We start from the raw sequence: 24,625 nt of genomic DNA on the forward strand, positions 1-24,625 counted from the left end.
GGGAGGCTGGGGACTGCTGAGCATCCTCTGGAAGACGCACGGGGCGCAGGTAGCCGCAGACCCGAGGCAGAGAAGGCTGTGAGCGGGAGCTTGGGCCGTGCACTTTCTGCCTCTGGGAACCGGATTTGCTCGGGGGAAGCGGGGAGCTGGAGAACATGCCTCCAAGCTTTCTCAAAAACACAGCCACGGCGAAGGAAAACAAAAGGAGGTCGGACACGCAGAGGCGGGGTTCCAGCAGATGGGTCCCCTGGGGAAGAAGGGGGAGACCTTAGGGAAGGCGCCAGGCCCATGGGAAGGGGGAATAGGAGCTTCCAGGGCTCGGTGCTCTCCGGGGAGCCAGGGGAGTGAGGACGTCCAGCCAGGTTAGGGCAGCAGGAGGGAGGAAAGCCGCTGTGTGCAGGTCACGGGGTCCTGAGAGGGTGGGTTCTGGGGTCTCAGCTCCAAGGTCAGAGGGTGAGGGACGGCACGCCCGGAAGGAGCAGGAGCCAGGATGGGTTTAAAGCCGCAGACAATGCTGAAGGCCAGAGCCACGGGGTCTCTCTTCTTGAGGACGGTGACAGCGGCAGGAAGCGGGACAGGAACTCTGGACAGCTCACAGGGCAGAGAAGGGGACACAGCTTTCAAGGGCTGCCCTCCGTGTCGGTGCTGGAGCAGCTGGGGCCCCGACAGACACGCGTAGGGCTCAGAGCTCGGGCAGGAGCCCAGGGAGCAAGTGCACCCCCCGTCACGGCCTGGGTTCGAGTCCCGGCTCTCTGTCCCCTCTGCCACAGGCCTCGGGCCGTCCCTCAGCCGCTCCGTAACTCAGTGTCTTCACCGGTGAAAACGGAGCGAACGACCTGTGGTGCGCGACTGGTGAAGAGCTAACGGGTGAGAATCTGCAGAGCGTGCGGGAGGGAGCCCGGCCCGCGGTCCGGCCCTGCAGCCCGCGAGCCTTAGCAGACGCCGTGGGTCGGGGAGGACAGCGGGCAGCACGGCCGTGGGCAGAGACCAGGCCTGGGAGACGGTTCTGGTGGGATCAGACACCACAGTGGGGCTTTCTGAATTGGAAAGGCGATAGGAAAAGATTTGTTTAAACTGTGGTTTTGGCAGACTTAGGACATATTGATTTCATATTTCTCACTACGGGAAGGAGTCCAGGGAAAATGTCAGAACACAAGTGTCTCTTCAGCAAACAAGCGGGAAGTAAAGGGAGAGAGGTCCGGGAGCGGCGAGCTCTGCCCTACTGTGTCCTGCGTCGTGGGGACGCAGATCCGACCGGGGAGCAGGCCAGGAGGGGAACCCGCGGGGAGACCCAGGCGGGCGCTGCGGCGCGGCCTCGGGGGCTAACAGCTTCCTGCGGACGCCGGCGTTCTCATTCACTAAAACAACATAAAACTGAAGCTTCAGTCGCTCAGTCACCCTGGCCACGGGTCTGTTCTGGTGCTTCCTGTGCGGGTCGCGGATGGAGGGCGTTTCGTCTTCCCGGAAAGCCTCACAGGACGGAGCTGCTCTAGTGTTCACCCCGCCATGCCCACCGCGTGGCAGGGACATTCCACGACAGCGGGAGCCCGTGCGGGCAGGGATCTGTGCTTGTTCACGGCCGCATACCCCAACCCCAGGACGGGTCTGTGCCCCGGCACAGGGACGGCCCCAGAGACGGGCGCGTCCTCAGCAAGGGGCCGCCGGACGTGGGAGCTTACTTGGACAAAGGACAGCTCCGATGTGATCCTATCAAGGACTTGGGTGCTCTGCGATGGCGGGGGAGGGGCGATGTCAACACAGTGTCATCACAGGGGCGCATACGGGCAGATGGGGATCGGGGCGGCGGGAGACGAAGGACAGGAGGGGGGCGGGCAGAGATTCGAGTGGCCTCTGGAAGCCAGGAGAGACCAGGGAAGGGACTGTCCCCTGGGGCCCTAGCGTCCCGGGTAAGAGAGAGACAGGTTAGTCCCACCTCCTTGTCACCTGCGTCTCTGACTGTTCCCAGGCTGGGTAGGGGAGAGTGGGGCGGGACGTGACGAGTTTCCACCTGCCACGGAGAATGACAGCTCACTGGGGATGGCCGGGAAGAGGGGAGGGTCGTGACTGCCCGTCTGTGTCCCTGGAAATCCGACCCCCGTGTGATGGGGTTAGGAGGTGGGTCGTGTTCGGGGAGGCCACGGGAGCCCCTGCTGGCACTGTGCCCTTTCAAGACGAGGAGCAGAGACCCCCCTCTCTCTCCCCACCATGCGAGGGCACAGCCAGGAGGCACGACCCTACCAGGCAGGAAGAGGGTTTTTACTGGGGACGGAATCTGCCAGCACCCGGATCTCGGACTTGGAACCCCCCGGGACCGTGAGAATTTAATGTCTGCTCCGTAAGCCCCCAGCCTGCGGTGCTGTGTGACGGAGGCCTGGGCAGACCCAGACAAGGAGCTGGCGATGTGTGAGGCAGGGGGCTCTGTCCAAGAGCGACATCATCTTAAATACGCCGCTAAAACCTAACCGGGGTGGGTAGGCCCCTGACAAGAGGCTGGCTCAGTGCAGCCGTCCACCCCGCCCACAGACAGAGGCGGGAGGCGAGTGTGGACCATCCAGGCTGACCGGACAGGCTCCGCTCAGTGGACGGCACCGTTCTCCCCAACCCCCAGTGCCCTCGGCCGTGCCCCCAGGGGGAGGTCGCTGTCCCGGACTAACAGACGAGGCAGCTCTGGGGGCTCCGCTGGTCTCCCCCGGATGGTGCTGCCGTTCACTACTTAAGCAAGAACGTTCTCGCCAGACAGTGAAGGACGTGCCGGCTTCGTGAATCGCCGCAGCCCATCCGTTCTCGACAGCGGCGGAGACGGGAGACCTTCCATAATTTAACATGTGATTACATTTTGGGCGGCTGGAGTTCAGGGTTTAAATATCCCAGGCAGAAGCCTGGGCTGCGAGCACGAGCCTCCGTCCCGGCGGCCGGCTCGTCATCGCCAGAGCAAGAAGGGGACGCGGGGGAGTGACGCGCTCACAGCCGTCGTGGGGCCGCTCGCCGCTTCCCATCAAACACAGCAGCGAGAGGGGCTGTCCTGCCCCCACCGGTGCCCAGAGAACACTGTGGAGTTGAATTCAGACGATCCCTGTCCCTTTGTTGGCATGCGCTGTCCGGACTGGGTGCCCTCGACTGTCCTTGGGGGAGACCCCTCCTGCCTGCCCAGCGCTCGGTCACCGGCAGCTCCGGTGGGAAGAAGCCCCCCTTCGGGGTCCTCTGCAGCTCTTAGGAGGACCGGGCGGATTCCATTTCCTGTGAACGTGGCAAGTGTGGTCAGACGGGCGTGGGGGTCGGCAGCTCCCCCCATGTCGGCGCATCTCCGGAGGGCGTCTGTCCGGGGCAGGAGCTCTCATGTGGACTTCTCAAGTCGCTGGTGGCTCAATAACTGAGCACCACGGCAGCTTGGAGTCAAGTCAGCCCTTCGTGCTCTAAATACCGGCTCACGTCCCCGCGAAGGGGGCTCCGTGCTGGGCGTGAGGACGTGAGAGCTACAAAGAACAGATGTGCCTTGGGCTGTGCCGTGTTCTCCCCGAAGTTCATGCCGATGTCGCTCCTCCTGGGAAGCAGCCAGCGTGTGCCCAAGTGGGGACATCTGGGGCTGCAGACACAGGCTGGGGCAGGGTCCGCGTGCATGGGCAGCTGACGCCTTCGAACGCTCGGCAGCCCAGCCACCTCCCCCAGACTCCCGTGTCGCCCACCAAAGGCATGTGCTGATGTCCCGGCCCCCGGCATGCTTTGGGCGGTGTCTAGGTTCAGATGAGGTCCTGGGGGGACCCACGGTGGGATCGGTTCGCTTGTAAGGAGAGAGAGAAACCACCGTTCCCTCACGTGCTGACTGCCCCGCGAGGACACCCAGGGAGCCGACTGTCCGTCGGTCTTTGCAGGAAGCAATCCCTCTCCAGACACCGAATCTGCCGGCTCCTTGATCTTCGACCTCCAGCTGCCGGAATAGTGAGAAGTAGATGCCTGCTGTTTATGCTGCCTCGACCGTGGTGTTTTGTTTCAGCAGCTGGAGTTGGGACCCCCTAGAAGGTAAGGGCGACAACATGCTTAACCTCAGGCCAGCGGGCCGTGAGTACAAGGTCCCCTCCCTGCTGGGGGAGTCATGACCGGGAATTGGGGGGCAGCCTGGCCTGCTCGTTCTGGGCAGGCAGAGAGGAGAAGGAAGCGTGTGCCCCAGAAGGTGCTGGAGCAGGGGCCCCTCCCTTAGCAGCTCAGCCTGCACCCAGCAAACACGGCGGCTCTGGACAAAGGATGAACACTGGGCTCTCAGCTGTGAGACGGGAAGAGTCATCCACACCGGGGGGGGGGGGGGGCTTTGAGGGTAAAACGACATTGCCCAGGGAGCAGCCGGCACTTTGTGCACACCCAGCAGATGCCCAGCACCGCAGGCCCACTCTCGACACTCAGATGTGCAAAGACTGTGAGGCTTCTTTATTTTCTGGGACCGAGCCTGTCTTCGTAACGGGCCTCCCTCCAGTGGGCCACGGGCCTGGAGAACGGCGTGCAGTTCAATGGCACTTAGCTGCCCCGTTCATGGGCTCTCAGGACAGCCTATGCTCACACAGGCAGACGACCAGGGCTGAGCCCCTCCCCCACCTCCTGGGCAAGACGAGGCCATGCGGAGCTGGCCGTGACCTTGGCGTGGCAGACAGAGGAGGGGACTTGCCTGCATTCAGGTCCCTCGGGCCTCCTGGCCTCCGCAGCCATCGTGGCCCTGGCTGGACTGACCACAGCTCATACTGCGGCAGCCGCCAGACCAGGGTCTGAAAACCGGAGGAACGTTTTCCCATGACTCTGGGACGGATGGTGTTTACATGGACCCCACCCCAGGCTGACCCTCACTCGTGCTGCCCGGTCTCCCGAGATCTGGCTGCCGTTCCTTGCCGGTCAGCCTGGGGGACCCACAGGAAGCCCCCACTGCCGGTGCGTCTCCTGCCCTCCTGGATCCGAGCAGCCGCATCACTGGCAGCCTTCCGGGACCCCCTTGGCACGAACTGCAGTCACATTCCTGCCACTCGGGCCTTTCAGGAGATTGAGGGGGTCCCCTCTCCCTCCTCAGTTTTCACCGTGACGTCTGCTTGGACATGACCCCTGAGTCCAGCCCAGGCACGGACAGCGAGGGGAAGGGGACGTGCGAGGCCGCGGGAGGAGGGCGCTTGCTTCTCCGCTCCCAGCTTCGCCCTCCGCCTGCCTCACGTCCACACCCCGGCCTCGTCTGCCCCTCCCCACAGGGCCCCGGGGCTGGGCAGGGGGGCTGGGCAGGGTCCGTCCGCTCTCCTCCCCCAGGCGGCCTCAGCCTTCCGCTCAGCTTGACACCACATTGTTGAGTCGGTAGAACTCGAGGACGCAAATTCTCCCTCAAGTTGTAACTTCCTCGAGTTCCCCCCATGGTCAAGAACCTGGGAGCCGTCCCGGACATGGGACAACCGTCTCCCCAACTCAAACCCGCTGAACTGCTTTCTGATTCACAGAACCCAAACGTTGCTGAACGGAGCCCCGAGTCAGCCTCCCTGGCCGCTGGGGCTCATCCCGGGGGTGAGGGGGACGCGTGACACCATGAGAAATAAAGAGAGGCCACGGCAAGTCTTCGGGGGAAAGCCTGTGCCTTCGAGGCCTGCGGTGGCCGCAGTAAGTCAGCACAAACTGGCAGCTTAAAACAACAGCAGTTCCTCTCTGGCCGTTCTGGAGGCCGGAAGGTCCAACATCGGAGTCACTGGGCCACGGCAGAAGCTTCGCCACGGCCGCTCCCCTCGAAGTCTCCAGGGGAGGACCTGTTCCCTGCTTCCTCCAGCTGCCAGTGGCCGCTGCGCCTCGGGCAGAGAGGGGGGTTGTGATGCTGTCATCTCTGCCCCTGTGGTCACAGTCCCTGCCCTACTCTCCTACAGACACTCGCGATGGATTCAGGACCCGCCCGAGAGGCCAGGACAATCACGCAGCCCACGACCCATCACCTGACCCCATCCATGACCCTCTGTCCATACAAGGTTTTATTTGCAGGTTCCAGGTATGGGGACCTGATACCTTCGAGGCCACAACCAGGGGCTTGACTCAGTCAACGACTGCTCTTAAAAGGGGGATGACTCAGACGACAGGGCCTTTTGCTCTCATGCTTCTCCACTCTTCTGGCCTAAGCCACAGGCGCTCTATTATACATCGTGGGAGAAAGAAAAAAATCTGTATTTTGTTTCAAGCATGGCTCAGTGCAGTTTTCAGTGAATTTTAGCCCATCTGGCATGCAGTCTGACTCGGGCCCTCTACGCGAAGGGGATCAGGCAGCAGATACCTGCGGAGCAGTGGTGGCGGAGGCCAGGGCCAGTGTTCTCAGCAAGGACCTGCTCGAACCCCACCCCATCCACCGAGGGCTGGGCCGCTGCTCGGGAAGCCCTGGAGAACGTGGGGTGTGCAGCAGGCCATGGCACTGGGAAGTCCAGGTCCCCAGGGGGAGGCCACTGGGCTACGACAGAGTCTCCACAGGCCTCCTCAGGTTGGGGGCCCTTGCCCGTTCCCCAGGCTTACCTGCCTGGCTGCTCGAAGCCCTCAGTCACATGCACTTTGCATTACCGGTTTGCACAGGACTCTGATTCCCTGTATAGCGCGGAACTCATGAATGACAATGCCTCCGTGGCCACACAAGCCACCCACAGCTACACCTTCATAAAATGATCAGCTCCAAGACCTCATCCTGCCAGAGCACACTGAACCTGAACTCCATCCATACTTCGGGGCTCTACTCCCCACGTACATGCTGGGCCCTTCTTAGCATTCTTATCAGGCTCTGCTCTTCCACTTGCCCATCTGGTGTCCCCCCGCAGCAGACGTGTGGCAAAGCTAGTTCCACAGGACATAGAACTACAGCTGCTGAATCATACTCAGAATACTGTTGGTCTCTTTAAACAACGTATTTATTTGCACCGACACTGCGCCTGGCTCCATGCTAAGTTATAGCATTTAATGCTCCCCTCCCCAGCCTGGAGAGGTCGGCAGGTCAGGAAATGAAGCCTCAGCCTGGCTAAGTGACTTGCTCTAGTCTCGGGGGGCAGGTGACTGAGCAGGGGTTGCAGCTAAGCTGTTGCGGGCGCTGAAACTTCCACTCTTCACCCCTGCTCTTAGTGGTCTGGCCAACTTGGAGTCTCCAAGGGGCACAGAGGTTATGCATTTATTACGACGATATGAATACGTGTTTTTTGCAGGTAATGCCGGCAGGAACCACACGAAACAATGCAAATCGTGGTGTCCCCACGACCTAGAGAGAACTAGTGCAACTGTAAAATCTTCCCACTTACACACACCACACACATGCACACATGAGCACATGGGAACATGCAGGGTCAGCATAAGCACGTGGCTTGTCATCTGCTCTCTCTTTGTTAATAAGCACGTGGCTCAGTCCTGTTCATCCTTCTGCATCCTTAATGTTTTATGGCCGGGTCCCACTCTGACTTACAGTCAGTACCACGGTTTATATGTATTTGTTTGTTTAGAAATAATTCAGACTCTTCCGTGTTCGTTCTTGCCGTTACAAACACTGCTGAACTCAAATCCTCGTACACATCAGTTACTGCTTTCTTAGGACAGATTTCTGGAAGTGAACGCGACAAGTAAATGGGTTTGTGGATTTTTTTTTTTTTTAAGACTTACATTTGTTGTGCAAAAATACCACCTCCCATAAGGATATACCAATCCACATTCCCCCCAGCAGCGTGTGGAAGCACCGGTTTTCCTCTCCGATGGCAGCTAAGATTTTTCTCTTTGAATTGCCGCCGGCAACTGTTGGATGGGTCTGCGCGGGGCTGCGTTCTCACGGATCTGCTTTTCCCGTCTGCTCAGCCTTGCATCAGTCCAGGAGGGGGACCCTCAGCCATCGCGGCTCTGGAAGCTGCCGCGTGCTCCCCGCCCCCGCCTCTCCGTCGTGCCCCACTTCGGCAGAGGCTGGATCTGCTCCTCCTGCTGCCCAGGTCTCGAAGCTTCTTTTCTGGACAGTTTCCCTAAATCACTCGTTTTAGTTGACTGTCAATGTACCCGTGTGGCTTTATTTGGTTTTGTTTTACTTTGCTTAATTTCTGTGGTTCTGCTTCCTTCTGCTGCACGCCTCCCCCCGTGTGTCTTCCCCCGCCCCGGTGTCATGTTCCCTCATTGGAGCATCTTTTCTTCCGTTTATCTTTTTAAATACTCGACACACGATTATTTTAATGTTTCCTTTCAAGCTGTCCCATTTTCTGTACATCCTGGTGTGTCATTCATCCCTCTTGATGCTTCCACAGAGTCTAACGGGAGACCAGAGTCCCCGCTCTGGGCACCGTGGGCCCCATACCTGCCTGACCCCTCCGGCCAGTGACCCCAGGCCACGTGGCCTCCACTTCTGGTGTCCTCTAGGTTCCCGGGACCATGGGTTTCACTTCCTAGCTTTTAGTCTTAGACATTGACGTGTGACCATGCGTGTGTGACCCACTTTTAAGAGGTACTGTCCTCTGAGCCACCCCGACAGGGGCTCAGGCTCCCAGGTAACCGGAAGCTCCTTCACAGCAGGTGCTCACTCAAAAATTACTTGTCAATCAACTAACAGTAAGGCAACAATACAAATGACCTAATAAGTGTCTCTGAAGCCATGACCACAGCTGAGCCGGGGGGTGTCTTTTGCCACACCACACTTGGGGTTCAGCTCGGGATCCGAGGAACCAAAGGTAGCAGAGGAATCTGAGAAACACTGAGGAGGTGACGTTGGCGGGCCTGGAGGTGGATCCAGCTGAGAGGTCAGAGGTGGGAAGACGACTTCTGATTCGGTCTGCGTTTGGGGCAACCACACCTCCAGGGCGAATTCTGGGACACCGTGGCCTTTGCCTGAGCTTCCTTGCACTCAGTCCCCGGTGGCTTCCTGCTCTGGCCCCAGCCCAGGAAGCTAGACCTGCCTTCCAGGTCTCAGAGGGGAACCAAGGTCCTCCCGGCCATGCAAAGACACCCCAGAACCTTGACACCATGCCTCTGGGTCTGGAACATCATAAGCCACAGGTCGCTGAGGCTCCCTTGACCTTCCCCATTCAGCCAACTTGTGGGACCAGCAGATCATGCGATTGCCTGGTGTTCATCAAACACGTAGTGGGTTGGGCTCCCCTGAACTCAGCCTGTGTGCTTCTGCTTCCACCAGGAACCACAGCCCATTGTTGTGGTTTGGCGTGGGTCTCCCGAAAAGATACGGTGGAGTCCTAACCCGTGGAACCCATGAACGTGACTTTATTTGGAAATAGGGTCTCCGCAGATGTCATCTAGTGAAGATGAGGTCATCCTAGATCAGGGCGGACCCTAAACACGATGTGTCTGATGTGCTTCTAAGAGAAGAAACACAGACGTGCGCTCAGGGAACAGACCACATGCCCATAGAGACGGGGGTTTGGGCGACTGCATCACCTAAGCCCACGGGAACTAAGGATTGCCAGTGAACCACAGGAACTGGGGACAAATTCTCTCCTCTCAGGCCTCAGAAAGAGCCTGCCATGACCCCCCCTCCCCGCCCCGTGCCCCCACCGTGCTCTCAGAATGCTGGCCTCCAGAACGAGGCGAGAACAGGCTATTATAAACCACCCAGGCTGCAGTGCGTTATTACCGCCCTGAGTCTGCCGGTGCCCCCAGACCTGCTTCTGCACGTCGCCTTTGTTACAAGTACTTTAGCACAGAAGCCGACCGACACAAGATGATAAAAGGGAGCTGCTCTGAAAATAGGCTGTTTGAGAAAGAATAAATAAACGTAATTTCTTAACTATCACACAATTGAGTTAGGTTGGGTAAGTCAACCATGCAAGATTGTGCGGAGTTAATCACATGAATCCAGGATTCTAACCTCAGATTGCCTTAAATACGACTTCGAGTTCTCAGTCCTTAACTAGAAATCAAAGCTGACCATTGCAAGTGCGGTTTATGGGGGAGACGGGAGGGCAGGAGGGAGGCAGAGCGTGGAATTCTGATCAGGAAACAGCGGCCAGAGAAAAGGACTTTATCTTACACCAAACAGTAAACACAATGAAATACATGTTATACATTCGATGTTAAAATGGAAACGTCTGTGGAACAGATGTAGCTTTTTATTTTTCCCCATCTCCGCTTTATTGAACTTCACTGAACCAAATCATTCCATAGGTCAGTAGTTTTGCTGCCCGTCCCCACACTTTCTCTGAGCCTGGCTGTGCTGATGCAAAGAAAAATCCTAGGCAAAAGAAACAGCAAAAAAACCAAAGGACTTAGAGTCTTGGTACGGACATACTTGGCCAAGCTCACGATGGCCCTGTGGCTGGCCTTCATATCCTGTTCTGGGACTCCTGAGTGCCTGTATTTTCTCCCCAGCTGTGGGCACCTTGAAGGCAGGCGCTCACTGCGGGTCTCACTCAAGTGACCAGATTCTTGGGTGCATGGGGCTTATGAGCATAAAATTTCGGACATGTCCTCTGCTTCTGTAGGCCACCTTCTGTTCTTCTCTCTTGGCCACTGTCCTCAGCACCCTAAGTCACCCCTCCATGAGCCGACTTGAGTGAAATGTTATAATACGGGGTGACACATTGTTCCAGCAGCTAAGTCTACTGGGTGTCCCCAGACCTGCTTCGGCCGGTTGCTTTCGTTACAAGTACTTTAGTTAATAGCACATAAGCCGACCCCCACGAGATGATAAAAAGGCAGGTCCTCTGAGAAGGAGTGGATCCTGAGAACCTGTGGAGGGCGGACGACCCACCCAGAGCACAGGGGAATCAGCTTTGCAGTGGGACACGGAAGAAAGGAGGGATGGGTGAGTCTGCATCTTTTCTTGCCTTCACAGACCACCCCCAGATGCTGCTCACGGAGTGGGTGCACCTGCCGTGACTGCCACCACTCTTTATGGAGCAGCAAAGACTGGGTAATGGCTCCCACCACACGTCTTGGCTTTTTTCCTTGCCCTACCTCCCGCGTCTCCTCACTCTTGCCACCCTGAGCTTGCAACTTCCGAAGACAATATCAGCATTTTAACACTTGCTTCAGGCTCTGCTTTCTGAATGATGTAAAGGCTCTTGTGAAGGGTTTTATGGGTTTTATGGGTACTGCGGGAGTGAACGCCAACGCTTACGGAGGCCTCCAGTCCGTCCACACGTGCGGCTTGCTCAGCACTCCTGGGTGCCGTGAATTGAGGTCACCGTGAGAGCACACCCAGCTGCCGGGTTATTAGGATGGGAAAGCTCTTCAGCGTGATGGCGGCTGTATTTCGGATCACTCCTGAAAAGCTTCCCAGGATCCACTGAGCCCCAGAATCTTTGGAAAAGAAGGATCTCATGAGGCCATGTTCTCCCGTCTTCATCCTTCAGCAGGAGTCCATTCAAACTATCAACATCTCCCGGGAAACCCAGGGATCTCCACCCCAGAAGGCCCTTCTTCCATTGTAAGCTCACACCCGCCATCATTTGTGTTCAGCTCAGCCTCTCCTTGTATTTAAGAACAGGATCAGCTCTTCTGTCTGAAGAGACAGTTCTCTTGACCTGGGTTATCGATCAGCTCGGCTGCTCTAACCCAGGACCACAGACCAGGCGGCTGGACCAGCCGATGTTTATTGCTCATGGTTCCGGAGGATATAAGTCCAAGACCAAGGTGCTGGCAGATTCAGGGTCCATTGACACCCCTCTCCCAGGCTCACAGACGGCAGTCCTCCCACTACGTCCCCCCCGCTTCACCGTCAGGCGGCAAGGGGAGAGTTCTGGTGCACTAATCCCATCGGTGGGCACGCCACCCTCCACCTCAGCTAACCTAATGACCTCCCGCCTTCAAATATGGTCTCATTGAGGATTGGGGCTTCAACACATAAATTTGGGGCGACCCATTCGGTCTATAGCACTGGACGTGAGATGGGCACCAGATGGCAGAGGTCTTCCGTGTGGTCACCTCGCTGTACATGTGGCTTTGACCTTCCCTGTCCTCACTAGCTAGAGTCTTTCTCCCAGTGATGACCCACGAGAAGGGTTCCTGGCTATGCCCAAGTTTCAAGTAAATAAGCCATTTACTCCCTGACTGATTTTTTTAAAGATTTTATTTATTTATTGGAAACAGAGAGAGCACGAGCAGGAGGGGCTGTGGGCAGAGGGAGGGGGAGAAGCAGGCTTCTGCAGAGCAGGGAGCCTAAAGCAGGGCTCCATCCTAGGACCCAGAGATCATGACCTGAGCCGAAGGCAGATGCTTAACCGACGGAGCCACCCAGGTGCCCCTGCCTGGCCAATTCTTATCAAAGCCTGTGTGTCATCCAAATTAGGGCTGAGTCGTTTATGGAGTCTGTGAGTGTTTGGATTTTCACAGTGAACATCCATCCATTTTAAAATAAATGATTAAAAGTTACTAATTAAATCCTCTGATGACTGTTGCCAAGGCCTCAAGAATGGACCCACCCGCCGGCTCCTTGCTGGACCAAACACTGCATCACCAAAGGGCAAGTCAGAAGGACGTCGGGAATCACCGCTCATGGGGACGCATTGGTGGGTAACAAGGGTGGTGTCCATGCCCCCCCCCAAATGTCCCAGCACAAAGTCATCTCACTGACAAACTTTGGGCAAAGAGGAAGCAATTACTTCACCCCCCCAACCCCCAATGACACCAGAAGCATCTCAGGACTGTGATGACATTCCTTTAAATCTGCATGGGGCATGTTTAAATCAAAAATCAAGGGAATGTTTTAATAACTGACTCACAACTCTGCAGACTAGCCCTGATATGAGCAGGGCCCTGGGTCCATACCAGGAAGACAAGAGTTGGCAAGACTCCCATGGTCCAGGGGCCAACAGAAGATCAGAAAGAGGAAGCGGAGCAGTAAACCTTGGCCCCAGGCTCTGCCCTTCTCCTGACCACCAGCTGCAGGCTCAGGGGTCTCTGCTGTCCTCGACTTCAGCAGGCGACCACCCTCAGCCACAGAGAACCGAGCCCCAGGACACCCAGCCCCAGCATCCCTTTGCTGACCGTAAAGGTCATCTCTGAGCATCAGGTTGATTGCTCCTCGTTCCTGGGAAATCCATGAAGCCTCAGGAAAAGCTCAAACTCTTTCACATGCCCTTCAAAGGGGTCCTGGTATGACTCTCCAGGCTCTTCCACCATAAAAAACTAAAAATGTAATATTACAAAGGCATTGGCATAAAGACGAATGTATTTAGTATATGATGTAGTATAGTATATGATGGAGAAGTTGGGCTGGCTACACAACTTTCTTCAGTCTTGTTCCCGCCAACCTTCAGCCTCACACCCACCTAGATCAGCCCTCTGGACCTCTGGGCGCCTGCTGGTGCCTTTCGGCCCCCATCTCTGCCTCCCACGCCCTTCCTTGCCTGCACAGTCCCACATACACCCCTGCACATAGGAGACACTCCCTGGCCCTGTGGGTGGAGGGTCTGCAGGCTGGGGTCCTGGGGGCAAGATCTGTGCGTCTTCTTGGCTTTCTGTTCCTGACCTCACTGCAGACAGACGGTGTCTTCCTGGCCAGAGGACAGGCCCTTCATTCACCCACAAACACCCTCTGTGTGCCTGGCTCTGGGGAATGCAAGGAAGAAGGGGTTTGTTAAGAGGCTAATCAGTGGCGAATCTGTTCAAAAAAACCAACCTGCCCTGCTCGCTCTGAGGCAGGCGGTGAAGCAAAGAAGGTGCCTGAGGAGAGAGGGGTCCCCGGCAAGGACCTACCAGGAGCTGCTGCTTCCCTGAGTCTCCGACCAGACAGCAGGACCCTCGGTGCTCCCGTGAGTGGATGCTTGGGTGAGCTTGGACACAACCAGGCGGGGCCAGCTCAGCACGGTCCGCAGTATCAGAAGTCTGAATCGGCCCCTGAGGTGGGGTTCTGCGCCTTCCCTTCGGTTTCTTACACCTCTCCAGCTCACGCTAGGCAAACCCACTCGGCGACACCAACGGCAGAGTCATTCTTGCACTGACAACAGCTCAGAGTGAGCTGAGAGTTCAGGACGCTCACTCAATCCATGACATGACTACTCATCATGGTAATGGAATTTACTGTGCACTTACTGGGTCCCAGGATTATTTGACGGGCTTTCCCTGGTGATCTCAGCTCATGCCCCGGCCCACACCCCACATTAAAATCTTGAGGGGCTCCCACCAAGGGGAGCTGCACATCCGGATGCCGGCAGGGGAGGGGACAGTCGGGACAGTCGTGAGGACGCACAGACTCCAGAGACAGCCCGCTGCCCTCCCTTGTCTTGCTTCTCACAAACGCCCCCTTGGAAGGGAATTGCCTTCCTATTGTGGAAACGGGGCTTAGGGAGGTGACAGATCCGTTAGCCACAGAGCTGGGTTCAAACCGAGGTTGGGTACGCTGCCAGTGATTCCCACAGTTTTGGAAGTTAACAGTGTTCCTATACACGACTGCCAAACAATGAGATGTTACCAGACGTGCAGACACACCGAGTCTGCCCCGACCCCGGCAGTGAGGATGGGTCTGTGGGTCTCCTCCACGGATGCCGATGGACTGACATCCACGGGCCCTGGGGTCCCGCTGTGAGGCTCCACTGGATCTTGAACCTCAGCCTCCCTGAGGAAACATGATCTTCCCGACTCTGGCTCTGCTCACATGCGTGCGTTGTCACCCTCCCGGGTCCTTCCCGCGGCGTCCCCCAGATGGGAAGTGACAGGCAGCCAGCAGGGCAGGAAGACAGCAAGGATCCCGCGGAATCAGGGTCCTGGCCCCCTTGACAACATCTGCTTGTCAGCCCCATGACTCCCAGCCGCCCCAACCTGATTCCGTGAGACAAAGCCATTGCTGCGAAATGTAGGTGAAGGACTTGCCTGAAAACATTAGGATTGATGCTGATGGAAAGTTTTTCCCTGAATGCTGACAAGGGCTTGCGGGGGGAGGGATCCAGAAAGTGCTATCTGCCAATGTGAGTGCATCTCTGGGGCCCTCAGCAAGAAGGCGGGGGGCCTCCTCCGTTGGGCACTCAGCTAGGAGGAGGAGGGAGTGAGCACAGGTGTGCGCCACGGCTCAGGCTCTGGCACAGCCCCCACCAGCTGTCCCCCTAGGGTTCCCCCAGCCCCGGAGCCACAGATTTCTTCCCACAGTCTTAACACCGCCTCCCTCGAGGACTCAATGAGCAGCGCTTGCGATGCACAAAGCTGGGGACGAACCTCGGTTCCTCCTTGGATTATTATTCTAAATCTCATGTAATTCAAACTCAGTTACCCTTCAAACAGTCAGACAGTCCCTTTGGGTTTTAGCTCAGATTACTGACCCAGGAGTCGACGACTTCATGCAGGCACGACAGGAGGGAGTGTCCCAGAGGCTGGCGAGTGTAAGCGTGCAATGCCACCCCAGTTGGGACCTCCAAGAACTTCTCCAGACAAATGTCCCCGGGGTGGGAGTGGGCACTGACCCTGGATAATAACTACTGTTATAATATCCCAGCATATTTTGTTTTAAAACACCTTTATGAAGATACAATTCACGTAACTGTACAATTCATCCATTAAAGGTTTTTAGTATGTTCAGAGCTATGCAACCATCTTCACCATCATTTCTAGAATACTTTTATCACCCACCCAAAAAAGTCATATCCATTAGTAGTCACTCCCATTCCCTCCATGTTCCCCAGCCCCAGGCGACAGTTACTTTACTTTCTCTCCATAGATTTGCTTATTCTGGACATCTCACATAAATAGAGTCCTCAAAACATTCTCGACTACGAACACACAAACCCAGAGGAGAAGCTCAGCTACGGAAACTCCCCAGAGAAATTTTGGGAGGTCAGAGCGCACAGCCTAGTTCTCAAGTAGGTGGTCTGTTTCTCCGCAAGCCTTTTATAGGGGTCTGCATTCTCCCAATGCGGGTGAGTTAAGCAAAAATGGAACTGGACAGAAAGGTGTGAGGGGAGCCCTCAGGATCACCAAAGGAAGAATGGTGCACCAGGAGTCAAGCAGTTCTTTCTGGAATGTCTTGGTGATGACAAGGTAATGCCAGTGGAAAACATGAATGGTTTGCCTCCAGCCTGAATGGTCGACAACCTCGTGAATGGTCTGTAGCCACATGAACGGTCTGCATCCGGCATTCATGGTCTCTAGTCATCATGAATGGTCCACAACCTTATTAATGGTCTTCAACCAGCATGAATGGTCTCCAAGCAGCATGAATGCCCTGTGGCCACATGAATGATCTCCAATAAGCATGCATGGACTATAGCATCTTACACAGGTGTACATGACTCCAGTTAAGATCCAAAGCCCTGGGGCAGAGAGAACCTGATCTAGGAAGTGTTAACCCTGTGTTTTTATCAAGATGTCATGAGAGACAACAGCAGTACCAGCCCCAGGGATCCCGGGTGGCCTAGTTTGTCTGCAATTCTTCCTTTTGCCCTTCCCTGGTTCTGGCTCTCCCGGGGTGCTGTACACTGCCCCCTCCCATGCACCTGGCTTAGCCATGTGACTTGCTTTGGTCAAGGGAATGTTAGCATAACTGGCCAGGTGTCAATTGTCAGTCCAGACCTTAAGGGGGCATTGTATGTCCACTTGTCCCTCTAGTGCCTCTGCCGTTCACCAGGAGAGGACTGTGCCCCATGGAGTTCTGGTCCCAAGCAAGAGCCAAATGGAGCAGACACGACCCTCACCTGCGGCCCCGAGCAGAGCCACCTGCTGACCATGAACAAGGAAATTCCACTTTCATTGTTAGGAGTTACTGAGATAGCGGGGGGGTGGTTATTAAACTCCATGATTACTAAATAGTTGACTGTCATACCCCAGGGCGGGGAGTGAGAACCAGAGGAAAAGGGAAGCCAAAACCTTCTGCAAGCTTCCACTGCCTTGACCAGCCCCAGCCCAGGCATGCGGGGCTACAGCTGTCAGTATGGAGACTCCCGTTCAGCAAAACTCTTCTTGCCCACCGGGCTCCGCACGACCCTCTTAGCAGCCTCTTTCAGTCCCGCTGACATTGCACCAGTAAGTAAATGAATGCAAACCCTGTGCTCTTTCCTCAAGCTACAACGACCCCCGCCCCCAGGGTCCTCTGTCTGGAGCCCCTTGTCCTGTCCCCGCTCCCTGGATATTGCTTTGAGCCGAAGGAATGCAGAGGTGAATCATGAGTTCTGCTAGAGGTGGGGGCAGAGGGCCACTGACACAGCAGGGACTGGGCAGCCAGCAGGAGAGAGTGGACAGCTCCCAGTGCTGAATGAGCATCCCCAGGAAAGTACCCCAGGGAGACGAGATGTCTGTCATCTCACAGCTTCCAACATGCTTGGGGAAGCATCCCCGAGCAGCAGAGCCCCCAGCACCTCAATCCTCACACCACTTGCTCCTGTGATGCAAGCAAAGCCCCCCTGAGCCACCACCCCATCTCAGGTGACAATTGCACTCCCAGCAGGCAGCTGGGTCATTAGTCTCCAGGACAGGTGCACGGGGTCCCCCTGAGATCTTTGATTCCAGGAGCAATGGGGAGACAGAGCATCCGTGACCTGGAGAGTGATCGCTTTTATTTCCTGGGGTAACAAAGCACCACAAATGGGGGTTTTAAGAACAAATGAAATAGATTCATTCACAACTTTGGAGCCTGGAAGCCTGAAGTCAAGGCACGGGCAGGGCTGTGCTCTCTCTGAAGTTTCTAGGGGACAATACCTCCACTCCCCTTCCCGGCTGTGCTGTGGCCACCATCCCTCCAATCAGCCTTCATCACTGTGTAGCCATCTCCCTGTGCATCTGTGCGTCTCCCCTTCTCATGAGGCCTCGCCCTAATGCGGTGTAACCTCTTCCTAACTAACTGCACCTGCAAAGGTGAGGTCACATTCCAAGTGGACGTTGAATTTGGGGGAAAGAGGCACATGTCAATCCAAAACAGTGACCAGTGATACAGAGTCTCAAGCTCTTTTCAATACAAGATGACATGATCAAGCTCCCCAGTTCAGCTCCAAACCACCTGCCAGAGAAGGTCATAGCTTTCCCATTAGTCTGCTCCCATACCCTTTGCCTCTCTCCAGACCAGTGACCTGCCCAGCTATCCAGATCATCACTGGGTCTGGCAGAGGGCCCTCTGGAAGGTGTGGCTTGTCAGATCTGCAGCTGAGCCTGGAGAAAGGGTTATTGGCAGCCAACAGAGCAGACTTGCTCAGGGTTTTTTGGGTCTTGAAGGGATGGGTTGGAAAATCTCTGTCCCCTACACCACCCCCTCCCCCTGAGGCAGACTGAAGCCCCCAGATTATTGCCGAAGAAAACATCCAAAGATGGTCAAACAGAGACACCCATGAATAAGTGGGCCAAGGTGCAACTGGGTGGCTCAGTGGGTTAAGCTTCTACCTTCAGCTCAGGTCATGATCTCAGGGTCCTGGGATCGAGCCCCACATCAGACTCTCTGCTCAGTGGAGAGCCTGCTTCCCTTTCTGTCTCTGCCTGCCTCTCTGCCTGCTTGTGATCTCTCTCTCTGTCAAGTAAATTAAAAAAAAAAAAATCTTTAAAAAAAAGAAAAAAGAAAGAAAGAAAAAGAGAAAGTGGGCCAAGCCTCAGGGGCTCTCCCGCTGGTGGTGTCAATACGGACCTTCTCTGCCCACCCCCGCAGCCCCGGTCCTTACCTGCATCAGACCACCTTAGAATGTACACAGTCATTCCAGTCCACTTCGTTTCCAGAATGCCCAGGTAGGAAGTAATCATTAAAACATGTAAATTAAGTTACCCCAGGAGCTAAATAGATCTATCATTGACTTCTTCCCTCCTCTTGGATCTTAGCTTTCTGTGGAAATTAATCACCAAATGGCTCAAAACAGCCACCAAAGATTAGTATGCTCCATCCACAGCCCTGGAGTGTGACCGGCCAGCCCCGTGAGGACAGGAAGACCCCCCCCCCCAGCCCCAGAAGGGGTGGCTGCTGCTGTCTCACTGGCTCAGCACACCAACCACACACCCTCCAAGGAGAAGAGCTCTGGGCCACAAGAGGCCTGAGAGAAGCAGATTTCTGCTCCCTTTGGTCATTCACTAGCATAGCCACTGAGCATTTATTGAGCACCTACAGTATGCTGGGAGCTGCATTAGTGCTGAGGACCTGCCAATCAACTAGACCTGTGCTTGCCTTCAGGGGATTCTAAACACTGTGGACATGCCCAGATCCACGTGACGCCAACAGCATGGCCTGAGCAAGAAGAGTGTTCCCTGGGACCTGAGAAAGGAGGTGTGGGAGCTCCCCAGGGGGAAGCCAGGAGGGCTCCATGGAGGAGAGGACACTTTGAGCTTTGTCTGAAGCATGGACGGGCATCTGCCATGAGGGAGGCCCTCCAGGAAGGGGCACCCCGTATCATGCACGGGGGCAGCCAAACCCAGGCTCCCAGTGGGACAAGAGCCTCTGAGCAGACGTGACCGACATCTTCCAGCCACAGGGTTCTGACGTGGAAGTAAGAGACGGCACACGGGGTGGCTGTCTTTGCTGCTGTTCCTGCTGCTCCTGGTTGCAAGAGCTGCTGGAGCGTGGGTGCGAGGCAGGGGGTGGCCCTGAGCCCAGAGGCACCTGCACGCTGGGTGAGGTGGGGGCAAGGGGAGGTGAGTGAGTGGCCCCCGATGCCACTGTCCTCTATAGGATGCTGAGGGGACCACTGCAGCTGCAGCAGCTCAGACGTGTCCCGTAGAACACCCACCCCCTGCAGCCCTGCGAGGGAGAGTTCTGCAAAGTCCCTCCCAGCCCTTCTCCAGTGGACGTCTTTGTCCCCCTCTCTGGCTGACTCGCGTCTTCCGACAGAGGCCTGCATCGCAGCACCGCCAGGTCGTCCACACAGGTGCCAACACGCTCCCAGGGAGACATCCATCCTTACTAATTCCCCTCGGGGCTCCCGGACCAGCTTGTTGTGGCTGTGTAGTCAGCACTCACCGGTCGACAAAAGGGCGATGGAAAGTGCCTCCAGGAGAGAGACTCAGTGACAAAAACCGTGGAGGCTCAGCCCAGCCAGGAACAGGGCACACAACGTATGGTTTTGTCTTGAAAACTAAAGTAAAGGGCGACTGCGGAACACCCGTGACAGACGAGTTCCCGGCTCACATCTGTCTGCAAGCTGCTTCCAGAGCAGGACCAGAGCCATGCGTCTGTGCACGCCCTGACCCGCGCCCCCCCCCCCCCCCCAGCCCCAGCTGCCACCAGGGCTGGCTCCCACCCAGGCCGTTGACGTCCCAAGCCTCCCAGTTGAGAGAGGCAGACAGAGGGAAGCAGGGCATGCCCTTTCCTCTCACCTGGGCACCTCGACAGGGACTACCTCAGGGTCCGCGAACCAGGGCTCGGCCAAAAGCCAGCAGCTCCCCTGCCCGGCCACGGGGCTGTTTGCCTCTGGGACTCCACACCGGTCTCTGCAGAAGAGACACGCCCGGCAGCTGCTTCTGGCAAGTGAGTGGAGAGCCGGGGAGATGCCAATTTGTGGCAGACGTCTGAAGAAGCTATTTCTAAAACAGCAATTACCAGAAAGGGGAACAAATTAGTACTTACTTCAGACTTTCACACATGGAGAATCAGGGCCCTGCAAAGTAATCAGGGCAATGTGTTTGCAAAACTGCATTATTTATATTGAAATATTTCACAGAGAAAGGTCAGGAGCAGAAATTGAAGGTTAGCGAAGAATAAAATACTAGGGTCACGGTATCGCCAGAAAGTCTGAGCAGGGCCTTGATTACTGCCGCATTAGGCACATTTGGAAGCTATCAAATAAATCCAGGCTGGTATCCAACGTCAGATTTCTAGGAAAAATGAGCTCAGTTGTCCAAACGCAGTGGCAGAACGGCAGGGCAGGCACACAGGCCCGCCCCCGAGGCTCGAGAAGGGAAGCAGTCATCGGGGACCTAAGTCCGCCCATCAGGTCCTTGGCAACAGAAGCTCCTGGGGTTGCCAAGCAACCACCCGCCTCTCTGGGGCTCCACCCAAGGTCACCAGGAGATCAGTAGCTGGGCCAGGCCTGGGAGGGAGAAAGGCAGCAGGGGAAGGGCAGAGCAGGCTGGTGGGATCTTTTGGGTGCAGGTTCTGCAAAGGGATGTCCCCAGGCGGCTCCACTGGAGTAGGGCGCCCAGGGCAGTGGGCCCCTCCCTACACTGTGCCCTCACCCTCCACACCCCAAGCGCCCCCCCCCCCCCCCCCGCGCCGCCCCCCCCCCCCCCCCCCCCCCCCCCCCCCCCCCGCCCCGAGGAGAGGACCCCCACCCCCGACCCATGATCTTTTCAGTAATGCCCAGATGTACCGTACCTGCAGCCCGGGGCCAACGGGAGCCTCCAAACAGCCCCACGCGGGCTGGGGGAAGGGAAGGGGCCTCGCCCTGGCACCAGCTAACCCCAGCCTTTGCTGGCTTCCTGGCCTCACATTCGGATGCCCCAGTCTGCTGCTTACCTCCGCGTCCTTGCCCAGGGCGATCCCCAGGTCTCCCTCCCATGGCCCAGTTCTGAGCTCACAGCACAAGAGCAAGGTTTCCAAGGACTCTGATGGTGGGCGCTGGGTTTCAGCCACGTGTGCCCTTCCTGCCTGGCGGAGAACAACCCCCCTACCTCGGGCTTCGTCTGTATTTTGTCCACCCCGTTTTCCTAGATTTGAAGTTAGGAAGAGCCATTTGCTTGGGGACGTGACCCAGGCCCTGCCCGAGGCTTCCCTCTCTTCCAGGCTCTCCTCCAACATGGCCAGGCCCCTCCCTCCCTGCCGCGCCCGCCCCAAGCCCTCCTCACTCATGGGGCGCCCCGGCTGGCAGGCCCGCCCCAACTCCCCTCCCTGTCCTGCAGCTTCTCCCGGACAAGTCCTACACGTCCCACACCTCTTCATGGAGGCCTCTCATCAGGGTGCTGGGCCCCCTTCTCTGGCCACCCTGATGCCTGCTTCTCCTCCGCCCACCCCCACCTGCTGGCGTCGGCCCGGCTGGGCTGCGGGTTTGCATCCACTACTGAGATGAAGTCTTCCTGGGCAGACACCGGACCCACTCGTGGGCACATTCGTTCATTCCGCAGCCCCCTCCCGGCCCTACGGGACGGAGGTGCTGTCCGTTCTGCTCTCTGCTGTCCCCTCTGCCCCGAGAACAGTATCCGTCCCAGAGCAGGCACTCAGCACTAAAGGGTGTGTTTGCCCACCGTCCGCCCGTGTCTCCATTCCTCCGCCTGTTCGGGCAACAAAAGGCCCCTCAGGAGCTCTGGGGCAGACCCCACCAGAGGGAGGGAGGGTCCGCGGGAAGAGACACGTTGAAAGGGACCTTTGGGGTCCATTTCTCAGCAGCAGTGGCACACGGAGATTGGCCGGGGCTGAGCTGGGGCTCAGCACATCCTTAGTCTACGCACAGAAAAGTCACACGCCTGTGTCCAGAGGGCAGGAGCCCGGGGAGGACGGTCAGACCGTGGCAGGAGAGCAGCAGCAGAAAGAAAGGGTCCTTGCCCGCTTTGCCCTCAGACAGCAAGAAACCGACCCAAGAAGGTCAGAGGAAGAGGAGTCTCCAGAGCCCAGGGAGGATCACCGCCTCCCGCAGCCGCCGCCAGAGCACCTCAGGCAGGGGGCGCTGGCCGCCACAGGCCGCGAATTTGCGGAGCCCCGAGCACGGTGAGAACGGCACTCCTTGTCCAAAAAGCAGCAAAGAGTGCCATGAAAACGACTAAAATATAGACCCTTTTCCTCCAGTCTTTCTCTGGGCTGGTGGAGGTGATTTTTATTCGCTACATAGTATCCTTCTAAGTAAAGAAACATTTACATGTTAAATTATTAGCGTGGATTTCGCTCCTCCTGACACAGGGCAACTTCGACTTGAAGTACAAACGTAAGAGCACTTCACTTTTCTGTGGGATCATGGAAATGGCATGATTCATATTTTGTGGCTCAGTCGTGGATAGTAATTCATCCTTCCCGGGATGGTGGCAGGGCCGCACGTGACAAGCTCTGTTCCCCTCTCCAGACGGCGCCCATTGCAAGCAGCGCGCTCTGCCTCGGGCACACCGGCCAGCGACCTAATACCAGAAGTGCTGTGAGTAAGGAAGAAGAGGCTCCTTGGTCCTTCCTGCTTCCTAGGACTCCAGTGGCTTCTTTCTGCTTTCAAGGCAGGTTCTGGTTCAAATGGGAGGCTTGGCTGCCGGGGGCTCTCGGGCCCCGCTCCGCTGGAGACACCGCACACCGACCTTGCACACGTTCTGGGTCTGGCTGAACTCCCACGCACCGCGGGTCTCTGCAGTCCTGTGTTCAGCTGGCACAACGAGCACCGTGTGCAAATGGAGTGGCCAGGAACGGTGAACATCCTTCCGGGGTGTGTCTGCTCCACGGGGACCCACACTGCTGTGCCCAGCTGGTGTCACTCACAAAACGCAAGTTCAATGTTAGGAAACCATGAAGAATTTCAAGGTGAACACATCAGAGCATTAGACCAAATGTGGGCCCTTCTGCGCGGGGGGCCTGGGGGACTCTGCAGTGGTCTATTGCGTGGGCACAGGGTAAGGCTACTGGCTTCTGGCCTTTCTCAGGAAGAAGGACCTGGAGCTTCCAGGCAGCCCCTTTCCCAACACCAGACCTGCTCTGGGCCACAGGGTGGAAGTGAGGTCACCTGGAGAGGGAGGTTCTCAGGGGGTGGGGGCCTCTGTTGCCTCAGCTCAAGCATGGCATCAGATTGACCCAATGCCCCCCAACCACTTTGCTCTCCATGGATGAGATAGCAGACAACGCGAAATCTCAGCTCTGCAGCCTCCCCCAGAAGCTCACGTTTCCATTTCTGAAACAGGCGGGCATGACCCCAGAGCCAGACAAGCCTGTTCCAGCAGGATGTGATGATGTCTCCAGCTTCCAGAAGCCTGCAAATTCCGCCGAGCCGCCTGCTGTAGGCTGCTCTCAGGCTTTCGAGCTATTTTGGAAACCCCTTTTGAGCACGGGAATGGCCTCACCTCCATGATCTGCAAAAGAAAGCTCTGTTATCAGGCCCCTCTGAAGGTCCCCCCCGACACACGCATGCGTGAGGATACCCACATGTGCTGCTCCCCGCACGTCGCACGGAATGCCTGCCTTGCTCACAAGAGGCCAGCATCCTCGCGTCCCAGAGGGTGTCCTCCCGCAGCCGAGGCCGCTGAGCGTGCTGGCCCAGGGTGGTGCCCGCTCAGAGAACGCGTTCCTGGGCTCCTCTCTGGAAACGTCTTCTGAACCAGGACGTATTATTCTCAGTGATGGATCGTTTTCATTTGTTGAAGTCAGACGCAATTTTGGAAACAGCTGCTGGCTGGAACCAAGGCTGGGGTCTCAGGTGCGTGGACAAGTGACTCAGAGCTGAGTGTCGCCGGGGCAAAGGGCAGCGCGTCCTTCGGGGGGGAAGTGCATAACCTCTGGCCTCAGACTGCCCAGTTCTGATCTAGCCTCAGAAATGGTGTTGTCTGTGTGACCTTGGCCAGGTGGCTTCCCCTCTCTGTGCTTTGGAACCCCTATTTGTAGATTTTGGTTACTAGGAGTGGCACTTACCGCTGGGAATTCTTCTGACAATTCAGTAAGTTAAAGTATGTGACGTATTAAAAACGGTCTCTGGTACATGGTGAACTATGTAAACATTCACTGTTTTTATGCCCACTATTCAGGAAAAAAATTTACGGAAACAACCCCTGTGGTCCCTGCAAGGTCTGTCTACACGGTCTTCTCAGCACCAGTATTTCTCTGACCCGCGCTGTCCAACAGAACTTTCTAGAATGATGGACACGTTCCTCTCTGCACTGCCCAGTT

Source organism: Mustela nigripes, chromosome 14 (genome assembly GCF_022355385.1).
Source record: "Mustela nigripes isolate SB6536 chromosome 14, MUSNIG.SB6536, whole genome shotgun sequence".
NCBI lineage: Eukaryota > Metazoa > Chordata > Mammalia > Carnivora > Mustelidae > Mustela > Mustela nigripes.